We start from the raw sequence: 15,777 nt of genomic DNA, 5'->3' as shown, positions 1-15,777 counted from the left end.
GATATTGTGTTATCTTTTTTAAGAGAAACGAGGCTGGCAGGTAGGATTTAGTTTCTCCCTGTCTCTGGCCCACACTCCAGTACAGTAGGTGGCGGAAATGCACCATAACGTTGGATGCCAACCGCCGATAAACCCCACCGAAGAAGAAGAAGTCTTGTGACACTCTTTTCACGCCACTTCGATACAAAGTGATTTCTGTAGTAGGTTAGGAGAGCATTTTCGCTAACCATCACTATTTTCATAATCTTAATATCAGTATTGTAACCTAGTTAGTTCTCAGTGGTTCCCAACCTCTTTCGGTTACTGTTCCACCAACTGGATTTTGCTCTGCCCGGAGTAGCCATGAAGTACCCCCTTGTGCATTTTACCAGTAAACCTATGATCTCATGAATCTTCTCAAGTACCCCTGGTTGGGAACCACTGTCCTAAACCGCTCCGAAAAAGTCACTTTGGTATCGAAGTGGCGTGAAAATAGTGTTTTCCCTTTGCTTTCAATTGGAGACCCAAACAGCTTTGTCTTTGTTGTATAAAGATGTTTTCTAGTCATGCTAGCACCTGTTCTGGCTTCTTTTATTACATTTTTTTATATCCAGGTTGTCTAGGATATAACATTTATTGCAAGAGGAACCTGGTTCAACATCAAGGTAGAGTCAACAAAGCTACATGTATTACAAATAAATAAAAACATCCATTACATGTATTGCACATGTATTAATGGGATAGGTGTCCCACTAGCGGGACAACTTCCGGTGAAACTGGAGGGTACGCAATTCAAATAAATAATCATAAAAATTATGGATATTAACCATTTAGGTACATATAAGTGTCTTATATCGGCTGAAAGCTTAAATTCTTGTTAATCTAACTGCACTGTCTGATTTACAGTAGCTATTACAGCGAAAACATGCCATGCGATTGTTTGAGGACGGCGCCCCACATCAACATATTTTTCCACCGGCACAGGTTTCATACATTCACAAATAACGATTAAATATTCACTTACTTTTTGAAAATCTTCCTCTGATTTGTCATCCAAAAGGTCCCAGCTATAACATGTAGTGTCATTTTGTTAGATAAAATCCTTCTTTATATCCCAAAAAGTCAGTTTAGTTGGCGCCATCGATTTGAGTAATCCACTCGTTCAACATGCATAGAAACGAATCCGAAAATCTACCCCTAAACTTTGTTTCAACAAGTCAAAATATGTTTCTATACACTCCTCAGATACCCTAAAATGTAATCAAACAATAATATTTCTTACGGAAAGAAGTATGTTCAATAGGAAACCGATTTTAGCAGGTGCGCCCTGTCTTCATGGCGCGTGCACCATTGATTTCCAAGACTGTGTCCCTGTTCTAAAACTGACGTTTCTTATTCGTTTTTGAGGTTACAAGCCTGAAACATTGAACATAGACTGCTGACACCCTGTGGAAGCCATAGGAGTTGCATCCAGGGAGCTCATTTTCAATATGACCTTTTACTTGCCTTTCTAAGAGGATGGTCTCTCAACAAACCATTCTGGTTGGTTTTTCTTTGGATTTACTCCTACCATATCTATTGTGTTATATTCTCCTACATTATTTTAACATTTCTACAAACTTGAAAGAGTTTTCTTTCAAATGGTAACAATTATATGCATATCCTGGCTTCAGGGTCTGAGCAACAGGCAGTTTACTTTGGGCACGTCATTCAGGCGGAAATGGAGAAAAAAGGGGCCTAGTCCTAAAGTTAAATAGTAAACAAATCATAATAATGTGTAAATGTCAAGTGTGCTGTCCTAGTGACACACATCAATAACATTCATCAGAACAGATACAAAATGCTTTAGAGGCAATCATAACAGGTGAAAACGTATGATTAACTTGGACTTTGGCTGTCCTTCCCTCTCTTCAAGTCATGCATGTGCAGTAAACACCACACTCCTCCCAATGAGTCATGACATTAGGGGATTGGTCAGGTGAGGGGTTAACATTTGTTTTGACAGAGAAGCCACAGCAGTTGACAGTGCTGGAGAGACTAACTGCTTTTTATATTTCATCAGACACTTTAGCTAACTAACTTGTGTATCTGTGACATCTCTGTGTGAAGTGGTGTGACTGATCGTCAACTGTGAGTCTCTTTTTGAATATCTGCTACTAAATTCATGTTGTATTAGATATACCAGAGACTTATATTTACTTAATATAAGGTTCTGGGATAGCTAGGCTATGTCAGTGAGAGCAACATGGAAATGCATAATGACTAAATAAGTTCTCCTTGAGTCTTGGCAGTGTTTTCCTGCCTTGGTTTTACAGTCAGCATTACAGCAGTGCCTTCCCTTCCCTGTCTTACACACATTCCCCCTGCAACTACCCACTTGTATAAACACTTCAAAACAAGTGTACAGTAAATAGGTCTTGTGACTTGCTGAGTTAATTGCAACTTGGGCTTATGTGAAAAGAACAGAAGAGACGGGAAGAGGATTCAGATTGAGACACAGAGACAGTCGATTAGAGTTTGCGACACACTCTTTTCACACCACTTTGATACAGCTAACCCTTTTCCTAACCTTAATCTAATTATGCTTACCTGCTACGTTAATTATCCCAACCTGCTGTGTAAGTTCTCCTAACTTGCTACAAAAAAGTAACTTCCGTTCGTAGCTGTATCAAAGTGGTGTGAAAATAGTGATTCTCATTACAGTTTGCAACTGAAGCATGAGTCAGCATATTTCTAACATAAATAATACCGAAGGCCATATGCCTTCAGTATTCCCCATTCAAACCTGTATATTTTGTCGTTCTGAAGTACGTTTAAACCCATGAAATATGTCAGTTCAATTAGTCCTCCGCTCTTCAGCAAAGTAGGACGGGTGCTCACTGCTCAACGACAATGACAGGAATAAAATAATTGGGCTTATACACAGGAAAAACTTAGAGTTCTATGGTACTATAATAAATGGTGTTGGAGCACTCAATGAAATATGTGGATACACTTTATTTGAATCCTCTGTCAGGGTTACATAATGTGATCATAACACTGACATAGCCGTTGGAATATCTTAAGTCAGTTGACAGAAGCTACATTACTGTTAACCAGTATATGTAGGCCCACACACTACCTATTGAATTCCACTTCACATGTACATGGTGTTCATTCAGGCACACTTTTCAAGGAGAGAAGACAATAGGGGTGGAATTCTATTTTACACTATAAAAAATGCTGGATTAAAAACAACCCAATATGGGTTCTTTTGTAACCCAGCGTGGGTACATATTGGACAGAACACACACTGGGCTGTTTTTGACCCAGCCAGTTGGGTTGCTTGAATAACCCAATATGTTGGGTTTGCATTACCCCAAAATTTGTTAGTTTAACCTTCAGTTGGGTATTTTTTTACTTTCATGCTGGGTTGACTTAGCAGCTGTGTCTTTTTTAATGTAATTGTCAGGCTATTGTCAGGAGGTGTGGCTTGTTAGGGGTGTGGCTTTCTTATAGATCTTATTGGCCACCCGTGAGAGTACATTTAATTCCTGTTCATCATGTTAAGTTTACTGCAAATTAAAAATATGCTTACTTTCTTTAGCATTTTACACATTCTTCTAGAATATTAAGACTATTTATTACATATTATAATAAGGTGGTATCTATCCCAACAATGGGATATGCATAGGCTTTTGTGCAACTCATACATTTCTGTATGCCTCAGTGAAGCTGAAAAAGTGTCAATGTTCAACCTTAACATATAATAAATATACAACAGAAAAGATGGACATGAATAACATTTACTCTCATGGGTGGCTAAAAAGAAATATCTGAAAGCCACGCCCCTACTAAACTACATCGCTGGTCTTCTGTTCCGCTGAGTCATATCTCAATAAAACCTAGCACCAATAACCCAGTATTATCAACCCAACCTTGTTATTTTTAAAGAAAACAACCCAACTAATTGAACGAACTCCTGCAACCCAGCAGTTGAGTCAATCTGTAACTGGTGTCGTGATCCTCCTCCTCAAACGAGGAGAGGAGAGAAGGATCGAAAGACCAAAATGCAGCGGGTTGTGAATACATAATGAATTTTAATAAACAAGACGAAACTAAACACACGAAGAACACTTGATACTTACAAAACAACAAAACGAAGTAAACAGACCTGGACACGAACTTACATACAACGTGAAGAACGCACGAACAGGAACAGACTACAAATACCTAACGACAATGAAACAGTCCCGTATGGTGCGCACATACACTGTCACGGAAGACAATCACCCACAAACAAACAGTGAGAACACCCTACCTTAATATGACTCTCAATTAGAGGAAAACGCAAAACACCTGCCTCTAATTAAGAGCCATACCAGGCAACCCAAAACCAACATAGAAACAGAAAACATAGACTGCCCACCCAAAACTCACGCCCTGACCATCACACACATACAAAACAACAGAAAACAGGTCAGGAACGTGACACAATCAAATAACCTACCTCTGGCTCAGAAATGCTGTCATGAACAATCAAGGGTCTTTCATTGAGCCTTATTATTGAATCATTCAATAAAATGATTCAATTATTCAGAGTGAGCTTCAATGATGATAGCTAGAGCAATTCCATCTAAACAACAGTGGACATACTGTTTCGGTAACGTCTCCAATTCATATAATCCTGATTAGATTCTAAATCGTTCATCTCCTCAGGGATATTTCACCCAAGGATTTTGGTCAGGAATAGCTATTGAACAAGTAGGCTACCTCTGGCTTCCTGAGTCCTTGAGTGTGTATACAGAGTTATCATTCATAACTCTCTGGTTATTAACACTAAAAGTAGGGGTTATTTTACCTCACTGTGCCTGGGGCTGTTGTAGAATGAAATACCGCAGCCTGCAGCATATATCCAATATATGTAGTTATAATTGAAGAGTTTATTTATGATTCACTATATCCACCAATTTTTCACAATTGTGTTTTTTCATCAGAAATTATTGCTTATGGGTACCTTCATTTGCGTTTGTGTAAAATATGAATGCTCTCAGATTTTTAATTCATAGATTTTTGAAAAATGTGTTTTTTATGCAAAACGATATGCACTTTGTAGCTGGAATGGAATGTTCATATCCTGTATATTTGACTGTGATGTGGATTTCTCACTTAGCTAGCATAAGATGAATGTACTTACTACGTATAAGTCACTCTGGATAAGAGCATCTGCTAAATGACTAAAATGGTCAATGTAAATGTTATACATAAAGATCTCATGTTACTTCCTGTATTGAATTATTTAAAAAATATAAATAAATTTGATGTCACAAATGTATCTTTATAATTAATGTAGTTCGTTTTTACATTTGACTGTGTTAAACCTAGCAGTACATTCTTTTTTTATGGGGTAGATCAGCTTTAATATTGCTAACAGATTGTAGCTTTCATCAATGTAATTGTCTGCATCATTTCCAATCCCCCACATATATATATTTTATATACAGTACCAGTCAACAGTTTGACCAAACCTACTCATTCAAGGGTTTTTCTTTATTTATAATGTTGTCTAATAGTGAAGACATCAAAACTATGAAATAACATATGAAATCATGTAGCAACCAAAAAAGTGTTAAACAAATCAAAATATATTTAATATTTGAAATTCTTCAAAGTAGCCACCCTTTGCCTTGATGACAGTTTTGCACACTCTTGGCATTCTCTCAACCAGCTTCACCTGGAATGCTTTTCCAACAGTCTTGAAGGAGTTCCTATACATCCTGAGTACTTTTATATATATACAGAGTGAAGCTTTTCCTTCACTCTGCGGTCTAACTCATCCCAAATCATCTCAATTATTTTGAGTTCAGGTGATTGTGGAGGCCAGGTCATCTGATGCAGCTCTCCATCACTCTCCTTCTTGGTCAAATAGCCCTTACACATCCTGGAGGTGTGTTGGGTCATTGTTCAGTTGAAAAACAAATGATAGTCCCACTCAGTGTAAACCAGATGGGATGGCATTTCGCTGCAGAATGCTATGGTAGCCATGCTGGTTAAGTGTGGTATGAATTCTAAATAAATCACTGACAGTGTCACCAGCAAAGCACCCCCACACCATCACACCTCCTCCTCCATGCTTCATGGTGGGAACCGCAAATGCGGAGATCATCCGTTTTCCTACTCTGCATCTCACAAAGATAAAGAGTAGGTGTCCAAACTTTTGACTGGCACTGTATATGGTACTGTATATTTCCTTTATTATTTTCCACTAACCCAACCACCCCTCCACTAATTGGAGTAAACTAATGAACAACAACACTTGGGCTTCTACTTCAGCTTATACAGTTGAAGTCGGAAGTTTACATACACCTTAGCCAAATACATTCAGTTTTTCACAATTCCTGACATTTAATCCCAGTAAAAAGTCTTAGATCAGTTAGGATCACCACACTATTTTAAGAATGTGAAATATCAGAATAATAGTAGAGAGAATGATTTATTTCAGCTTTTATTTATTTCACCACATTCCCAGTGGGTCAGAAGTTTACATACACTCAATTAGTATTTGGTAGCATTGCATTTAAATTGTTGAACTTGGGTCAAACGTTTTGGGTAGCCTTCCACAAGCTTACCACAATAAGTTGGGTGAATTTTGGCCCATTACTCCTGACAGAGCTGGTGTAACTGAGTAAGGTTTTTAGGCCTCCTTGCTCGCACACACTTTTTCAGCTCTGCCCACAAATTTTCTGTAGGATTGAGGTCAGGGCTTTGTGATGGCCACTCCAATACCTTTACTTTCTTGTCCTTAAGCCATTTTGCCAAAACTTTGGAAGTATGCTTGGGGTCATTGTCCATTTGAAAGACTCATTTGCGACCAAGCATTAACTTCCTGACTGATGTCTTGAGATGTTGCTTCAATATATCCACATACTTTTCCTCCTCATGACACCAGTCACTCTTGCAGCAAAGCACCCCCACAACATGATGCTGCCACCCTCGTGCTTCACGGTTGGAATGGTGTTCTTCGGCTTGCAAGCCTCCCCCGTTTTCCTCCAAACATAACGATGGTCATTATGGCCAAACAGTTCTATTTTTGTTTCATCAGACCAGAGGACATTTCTCCAAAAAGTATGATCTTTGTCCCCATGTGCAGATGCTATCTGTAGTCTGGCTTTTTTTATTGCGGTTTTGGAGCAGTGGCTTCTTCCTTGCTGAGCGGCCTTTCAGCTCATGTCAATATAGGACTAGTTTTACTGTGGATATAGATACTTTTGTACCTGTTTCCTCCAGCATCTTCACAAGGGCCTTTGCTGTTGTTCTGAGATTGATTTGCACCAAAGTGCATTAATCTCTAGGAGACATAACACGTCTCCTTCCTGAGCGGTATGACGGCTGCATGGTCCCGTGGTGTGTAAACTTGCATACTATTGTTTGTACAGATGAACGTGGTACCTTCAGGCGTTTGGGAAAACGCTCCTAAGAATGAACCTGACTTGTGGAGGTCTACAATTTTTGGCTGATTTCTTTTGATTTTCCCATGATGTCAAGCAAAGAGGCACTGAGTTTGAAGGTAGGCCTTGAAATACATCCACAGGTACACCTCCAATTGAAATGATGTGAATTTGCCTATCAGAAGCTTCTAAAGCCATGACATCATTTTCTGGAATTTTCCAAGCTGTTTAAAGGCACAGTCAACTTAGTGTATGTTAACTTCTGACCCACTGGAATTGTGATACAGTGAATTATAAGTGAAATAATCTGTCTGTAAACAATTGTTGGAAAAAGTACTTGTGTCATGCACGAAGTAGATGTCCTAACTGACTTGCCAAAACTATAGTTTGTTAACAAGAAATGTGTGGAGTTGTTGAAAAACGAGTTTTAATGACTCCAACCTAAGTGTTTGTAAACTTCCGACTTCAACTGTACATACTGTAAATATTTTATGGACACAATTTCTTTTACAATTGTTATATTTAGTTTTTATTCCTCTCCTTCCTCTACCCTCAACCTCTCCCATCTATTCCTGATGTCCATCCAGTTCATTTTTTCTCTTTGCCATATATTTTTAACTGTGCTGTTTCACAAAAGTTCTGAACCTATATACATTTTACAGACACAGTATATTTGACATGAGTTATCTTGTTGTTATTAGTCCCAACCTTCAGCTCCATTCAACCCCTCCCATCTATCTCTTAAACACCATCCATATTTTCAAATGTGCTGTGATGTTTCACAAAAGTTCTGAACCTTTCTATTCTCATCGTTTCTACAGATTGTAAATTGAAGTTAACATTTTTCGCTAAAAGAGTTATTATATTATTGATTGATTGACTATGACGTTTCAAATCACCCAGTAGTGCTATCTGTAGAGTTAGCCCCAGGTAAATGTTGCAATTCTTTAGCCATTCCTGGACCTGTGACCAAAGATAAGCTACATATGGACAGTTCCAAGATAAATTATCTAAAGAGAAAAAATGAATCCGGTGTCGTTTTGCGTATCAGTTCATAAACTGACATTTTATTGGTCCTTAAATTAAACTGGTATACTTTTTTATTTATCGCAAATGTCTTTAACCAATTTTGGTCTTTAATGCAGGACCGACAGACAAGTTCTTTACTTTTTCCCCCTTCTACTTATGTCTTCCATTTTTGAGGTAATTCTGCAATTAGTTGGTTGTAATTTTGGGTAGAGCAGACGTTTCCTAGCAGTACTACTTAATTCTCTGAGTGAGGTGGGTATACAGCATTGAGAAAAAAAAACATTATAACTTCTCTCTGAAATGAAACCATCAAGTGATAGATTTTAAACAAATACATGTGTCATACCATGATTAGATAGTGAAAAAACACACCGATCTCTTTCATAATTCCTTTAAGCAATAAAAGCTCATTTGAATATATAGCGTTTTGGAATAAAACTCTTCAATTGCTCCCATCACTCCTATTACTGTATGTGTGTTTCATTCTATCTATCTCTCCTATCCGTCTCTCTTCTATTCTATGACAGCCTATCCAAAATCACACATACCACTTGTATGGGCGTTACTCCTCCCATAGGAACAGTTCATTAACTGAAAACTGTTCTTCCTTCAGCCTGCAGTTACGTGGTGCGGCGCATCCGGGCTGCAGTGAGAAGGGGAGAGCAGCCAGAGAAGCCCACCGCAGCATGTAGCCAGGCCAAGGGTGAGTGGGCTCAGCTGGGGCAAGAGGAGGCCTGGAGGTCCTTGGGGTCTGAGGGTCAGGAGGATGCTGCTCAGACAACAAATAGTTTGATTTAGGCCCAATATCAGCTGCTTGATATTACCTGAAACATACCGCACAGATAATGATAATGATACGGTTTGCTTTTGTCTTATGAAAGTCACATATACCTGGATCCTGTGTGTTTGGATGGGTATGTGCTTTCATGCATGCTTGTACAGACTCAAGTGAACAGGATTATAAGAAATATTTGCACTTTGCAAATGTTTGTTTTTTTGCTTTTGTACTCCATGTTTGTCCGAGGCTGTATGATGAGATGTGTTTTTTCTGGGATTAAAATTGAATCCTGTGGGTGTGTGTGGGGGGGACACACGAGGACGATGGCTATTTTAAGCTCAGGGGTTATTTTTAGGATTAGGGTTACAGTTAGTGTTAGAATTAGGGTTAGGGTTATGGGTTAGGTTTATGGGTTAGGAGTTAGTTACAGTTAGGGGTTAAGGTCAGGGTTAAGGTTAAGGTTAGGGTAGGGGTTAGGGAAACTAGGTTTTTGAATGGAAATTATTTTTAGGTCCCCACAAGGATATTAAAACATATGTGTGTGTTTATGTGAGTGTGTGCACACAGTGTGAGGGTTGTACAAAGTTGTACAAAGCCGAAAATCTGCAAAGAGATGACATTTAACAAATCAATTCCTCTTTAATGTAGGCCTACTGGTGTTTTTCATTCTTTCTGTGCAGCGTGGAAGGAGGAGGGTATGCAGAAGAATGGACAGGTGTAGTCGGTGTTCAAACCACTGGTAACGGAGCCTGAACCAGGCCTGAAAGGTGGCAGAGTGTGCCTCTGGTGAATGACGTTAAAGAGGGCTGGATAGAAAACAGGAGAGAGTGTGGAGGAATGGATGAGAGGAACAACTGTGTAAAAGATGCACTGACTCAGTTGCATTATTATCTGTATTCTGTAAGACTATAGCAGCAACCTCATATGTTGTCCTATCACATGCTATGGAGAAACGGCCACTGCATTAACGTATCCTTGCTCATGCCACGTCAGAATGAGGAGTTGCATGTACTGCATGTTTTCTCTGACTCAGTATGAAATTGTATGACACTGACCTTGCACATACAGTTGCATTCACCTGCTAATACAACAGATCACATTTACTGTGGAAAAATTATTCACACATTAGGTGCACACACACACACACACACTCTCCCCCTCCCACTCCTCTCCTGTGGCCTGGTCTCTGTTCTCTGGGGTAGTTGAAGGTCAGAGTTAAAGAGTACCAAGCAGTAGCAGGCAACGAAGGGAATGATTGCCTGGACATCAATTCCCCACCAGAGGAAATGCCCAGTGAGGAAGACAAAAACAAACCTTCTGCTGTTAATAAAGATACTGCCTCTGTTTTTCACTGTGTTCTGGGAGATGTGCATTTTCAATAAACAAAGTACTCTTACCCCCAGTGTGTTTCTGGGTTTCATCAATCATTTTGAAAACATTGAGCAGCAAAGAGCACACACAGCACATGACTTCTATAATACATATCAGGATTAATGTTTAATAATGTGTTGAAGTAAAAAAAAAAATCATTCTCACACACTCACACTCTATCTCCCTCCCTCTGTCTCTCTCATTCTCCCTCTCGGACACACAATTTTTAATCACTTGCATGCTTAGAGGAAATACAACATATGAATAACATTATCTGGTGTGGGTTGACAACACATAATTACAGTGGCTTCAGAAAGTATTCATTCATACCTCTTGACTTATTCCACCTTATGTTGTGTTACAGCCTGAATTCAAAATGGACTAAACATATTTTAGTTTTTTTCACCTACCTACAAACAAAACCAAATAATAACAAAGTGTAAACATGTTTTTAGAAATGCTGGCAAATTTATTGAAAAGGAAATACAGAAATATCTAAGTCAATACTTTGTAGAAGCACCTTTGGCAGCGATTACAGAGTGTTTCTAGGTAAGTCTCTAAGAGCTTTCCAAATCTGATTTGTGCAACATTTGCACAGAATTTTCAAAATTCTTCAAGCTCTGTCAAAATGGTTGTTGCTCATCAGTGCTAAACAACCATTGAATGGTTTTTCAGGTCTTGCCATAGATTTTCAAGTAGATATGTCATAACTAACTCGGCCACTCAGGAACATTCACTGTCTTCTTGGTAAGCAACTCCAGTCTAGATTTGACCTTGTGTTTATGTTATTGTCCAGCTGAAAGGTGAATTCATCTCCCAGTTTCTGGTGGAAGGCAGACTGAACCAGGATTTCCTCTAGGATTTTGCAAGTGCTTTAGCTCCATTCTGTTTATCTTTATTCTGAAAATCTCCCAGTCCTTAATGATTACAAGCACACCCATAACATGATGCAGACATCACTATGCTTGAAAATATGGAGTGTTGTATTTGATTTACCCTAAACATAACACCAGGCATTCAGGACAAAAAGTGAATTACTTTAGTGCCTTTGGTAGACAACAGGATGCATTTTTTGTAATATTCGTATTCTGTACAGGCTTCCTTCTTTTCCCTCCGTCAAGTAAGTTAGTATCGTGGACTAACTACAATGTTTTTGATCCATCCTCAGTTCTCTTATCACAGCCACTAAACTCTAACTAAACTCAGCAAAAAAAGAAATGTCCCTTTTTCAGGACTCTGTCTTTCAAAGATCATTCATAAAAATGTAAATAACTTCACAGATCTTCATTGTAAACGGTTTAAACACTGTTTCCCATGCTTGTTCAATGAACCATAAACAATTAATGAACATGGACGTGTGGAACGGTCATTAAGACACTAACAGCTTACAGACGGTAGGCAAATAAGGTCACAGTTATGAAAACTTAGCACACTAAAGAGGCCTTTCTACTGACTCTGAAAAACACCAATAGAAAGATGCCCAGGGTCCCTGCTCATCAGCATGAATGTGCCTTAGGCATGCTGCAAGGAGGCATGAGGACTGCAGATGTGGCCAGGGCAATAAATTGTCAGGACGGACTGCTGATTGTCCTCGCAAGTGGCAGACCACGTGTAACAACACCTGCACAGGATCGGTACATCTGAACATCACACCTGCGGGATAGGTACAGGATGGCAACAACAACTGCCGGAGTTACACTAGGAACGCACAATTCCTCCATCAGTGCTCAGACTGTCCGCAATAGGCTGAGAGAGGCTGGACTGAGGGCTTGTAGGCCTGTTGTAAGGCAGGTCCTCACCAGACATCACCGGCAACAACGTCGCCTATGGCCACAAACCCCCCATCACTGGACCAGACAGGACTGGCAAAAAGTGCTCTTCACTGACGAGTCGTGGTTGGTCGGATTCGCGTTTATCATTGAAGGAATGAGCGTTACACCGAGGCCTGTACTCTAGAGCGAGATCGATTTAGAGGTGGAGTCATGGCATCATCGGACTGAGCTTGTTGTCATTGCAGCCAATCTCAACGATGTGCGTTACAGGGAAGACATCCTCCTCCCTCATGTGGTACCCTTCCTGCAGGCTCATCCTGAAATGACCCTCCAGCATGACAATGCCACCAGCCATACTGCTCGTTCTGTGCATGATTTATTGCAAGACAGGAAGGTCAGTGTTCTGCCATGGCCAGAGAAGAGCCTGGATATCAATTCCATTGAGCACATCTTGGACCTGTTGGATAGGAGGGTGAGGGCTAGAGCCATTCCCCCCAGAAATGTCCGGGAACTTGCAGGTGCCTTGGTGGAAGAGTGGGGTAACATCTCACAGCAAGAACTGGCAAATCTGGTGCAGTCCACGAGGAGGAGATGCACCACAGTACTTAATGCAACTGGTGGCCACACCAGATACTGACTGTTACTTTTGATTTTGCCCCTCCTTTGTTCAGGGACACATTATTCCATTTCTATTAGTCACTTGTCTGTGGAACTTGTTCAGTTTATGTCTCAGTTGTTGAATCTTGTTATGCTCATATAAATATTTACACATGTTAAGTTTGCTGAAAATAAACGCAGTTGACAGTGAGAGAACGTTTATTTTTTTGCTGAGTCACCATTGGCCTCAGTAAAATCCCTGAGTGGTTTCCTTCCTCTCTAGCAACTGAGTTAGGAAGGACGCCTGTATCTTTGTAGTGACTGGGTGTATTGATACACAATCCAAAGTGTAATTAATAACTTCACCATGCTCAAAGGGATTTTCATTGTCTGCTTTTTCTTTCTTTTTTCTATCAATAGGTTCCCTTCGTTGAGAGGCATTGGAAAACCTCCCTGGTCTTTGTGTTTGAATCTGTTTGAAATTCACTGCTCGACTGAGGGACCTTACAGATAATTGTATGTGTGGGTACAGAGATGAGGTAGTCATTCAAAAATCATGTTAAACACTATTATTCCACACAGAGTGAGTCCATGCAACTTATTATGTGACTTGTTAAGCATATTTTTACTCTCAAACTTTAGTGTAACGATGTGCGCTGAGAGTCGGGAAGCAAGTTCAGGAAGTGAGTGTTTTAATAAATATACACAACATAATACAAAATACGAAACACGAACAACACACAGACTTAACACTGGGACAGAAACAATAACGCCAGGGGAAGGAACCAAAGGGAGTGACATATATAGGGAAGGTAATCGTAACGATGGCGTAACGATGGTGACAGGTGTGCGCCATAACGAGCAGCCTGGTGACCTAGAGGCCGGAGAGGGAGCACAGGTGACATTTAGGCTTGCCATTAAATAAAATAGTTTAATACTTATTTACTCAAGACATTTCAGCTTTTCATTTTTTATTAATTTGTAAACATTTCGAAAAAAAAAAGATTCCACTTTGACATTATGTGGTATTATGTGTAGGCCAGTGACAAACAAATCTGAATGTAAGACATGTTAAATTCAGGCTGTAACACAGCAGAATGTGGAAAAAGTCCAGGAGTGTGAATACTTTATGAAGGCAACGCACAAAAGACATAGCAAACTCCTGTAACACACCCCAGCAGAAACAAGGTCAACATCATATAAAAACATAGCTATTTTGAGAAAACGGACAACATTGACTTTGTGGCCTTCAAATTAATCTCGATTAACTCAGAACTAAAATCTTGCATAATTTATGTCCACGACCGATTACTTTCAGGTGAATCCCGCACACCTTCGTAGTTCTCCACGACTGAGGATCTCTGCTGGGAAAGGAGAACAAGTGGGTGTGTGAACTTAAAGACACCAGGTCTGCCTCTGCATGAGTGGACCAGGTAATTAGGATTAGGTAACCTCTCAGTGGTGAAGTGCCTTTCCTTTGTTAACACCTCCAGGAGCCTACGCCACATGATTGCCTTCCTACTTCTTATCCTCGCTTATCCTCTATTTTCCACTCTGAGCTGTGAGCACCCCATGCCCTGGAGGAGGGAGAACAACCAGAAGAGAGGAGATAAGGATGAATCTGAAAAGGAGAGGTGACACGGTGCATCTCAAGCGGAGCTCTGAGGATGGGGTGTGAGTGGTTGAGTGGGAAAGCTGACATCCAAGAAGGTATGGGGAGAGGAGGAGTGGAGGGTGGAAATGTAACGCGTGTGTGTGTGTGTACGTGCACTTACATGAGGAGGGATGTGAAGGAGGGAAGTGTGTGTGTTTGTGTGGGTGTGTGTGTGTGCGCTGGTGGTAGGTAGGGCATGTTCTCCTGGATGCTCTTTAAGTAGATCAGACAGAACAGGTGCTTTAACCCCTCCACACCTTTAAACATCTCTTGTCCTGCAGGCCTGGAAGTGTGCAATGTGATGAGAATGAACAGGAATGAAACATGCACAAACACAAAGAGATAGCAAATATGCCATGTTGGACGCACCCATCCCAGCCATAGTCCCTCAAAATAATGAAATTAATTCATAAATAAATCTCATCTAAGCTGCACTAAGGCAATTGCCATGCATGTCACATGGAGACAAACACAGACACACACAGGAATGGGCATGCACACAAGATGCATGCACAAACACACACACACAGGTTGGAAATTAGATTTCGGTTACACTTCAGATGCTGTCAATTCCCCCTGGATCAGATTTGTGAATCCCGATGCCTCTGGGTGATATTGTCTCAGGAGAACAAGGTGTACAGTAATTACCCCGCTGTACAATAATTACACCGCAAATTACGCCGCATCTACTCTCTCTTTCTCAACCTCTCTGTATCACCCTCTTTATCACTCTCTTTTCTTCCCTCGTCAATTCAACGTCTATTCCATGCTGGTTCAATGTAATTTCATTGAAATGACGTGGAAACAACATTGACTCAACCAGTGTGTGCCCAGTGGGTTCCTTCTTTTAATCTACCACTCTCTGTCTCATTCCCCTGTTTCTCTTTCTGTATTTACTCTTTCTCTCTCCAATGGTTGTTCCTGTTACCAGAGGTGTCGTTGTCTGTATGGTTGGAGTGCTACAGTACATTATTATACATATTGTTCAAGTAAACAAAGAACATTTGATCATCTTAAAAAGTCCATTAAACAGTGAAAAAACTGTCTCGTCTTGTACATACAGTATGTATGTGTATGCTACACGTGTGTTCTACACATATCTTAAATATGATCTTTAAAAAGGAATTAGATGTACTGACTAGAGGTCGACCGATTAATCGGAATGGCCGA

General features: G+C 40.1%; 1 long non-coding RNA gene across 1 annotated transcript; it reads left to right on the top strand.

Moving 5' to 3' along the window:
* The first annotated feature begins 1,967 nt into the window (after positions 1-1,967).
* On the top strand, positions 1,968-10,615 carry LOC129816241 (uncharacterized). The gene is made up of 3 exons (XR_008753534.1): positions 1,968-2,109; positions 9,049-9,138; positions 9,894-10,615. It is a non-coding gene; the product is annotated as an uncharacterized LOC129816241 (long non-coding RNA).
* Positions 10,616-15,777: the final 5,162 nt, after the last annotated feature.

This window comes from Salvelinus fontinalis, chromosome 19 (genome assembly GCF_029448725.1).
Source record: "Salvelinus fontinalis isolate EN_2023a chromosome 19, ASM2944872v1, whole genome shotgun sequence".
Lineage (NCBI taxonomy): Eukaryota > Metazoa > Chordata > Actinopteri > Salmoniformes > Salmonidae > Salvelinus > Salvelinus fontinalis.
The sequence above is the reverse complement of the archived record's forward strand: the minus strand, read 5'-3'. Positions and strand labels throughout refer to the sequence as shown.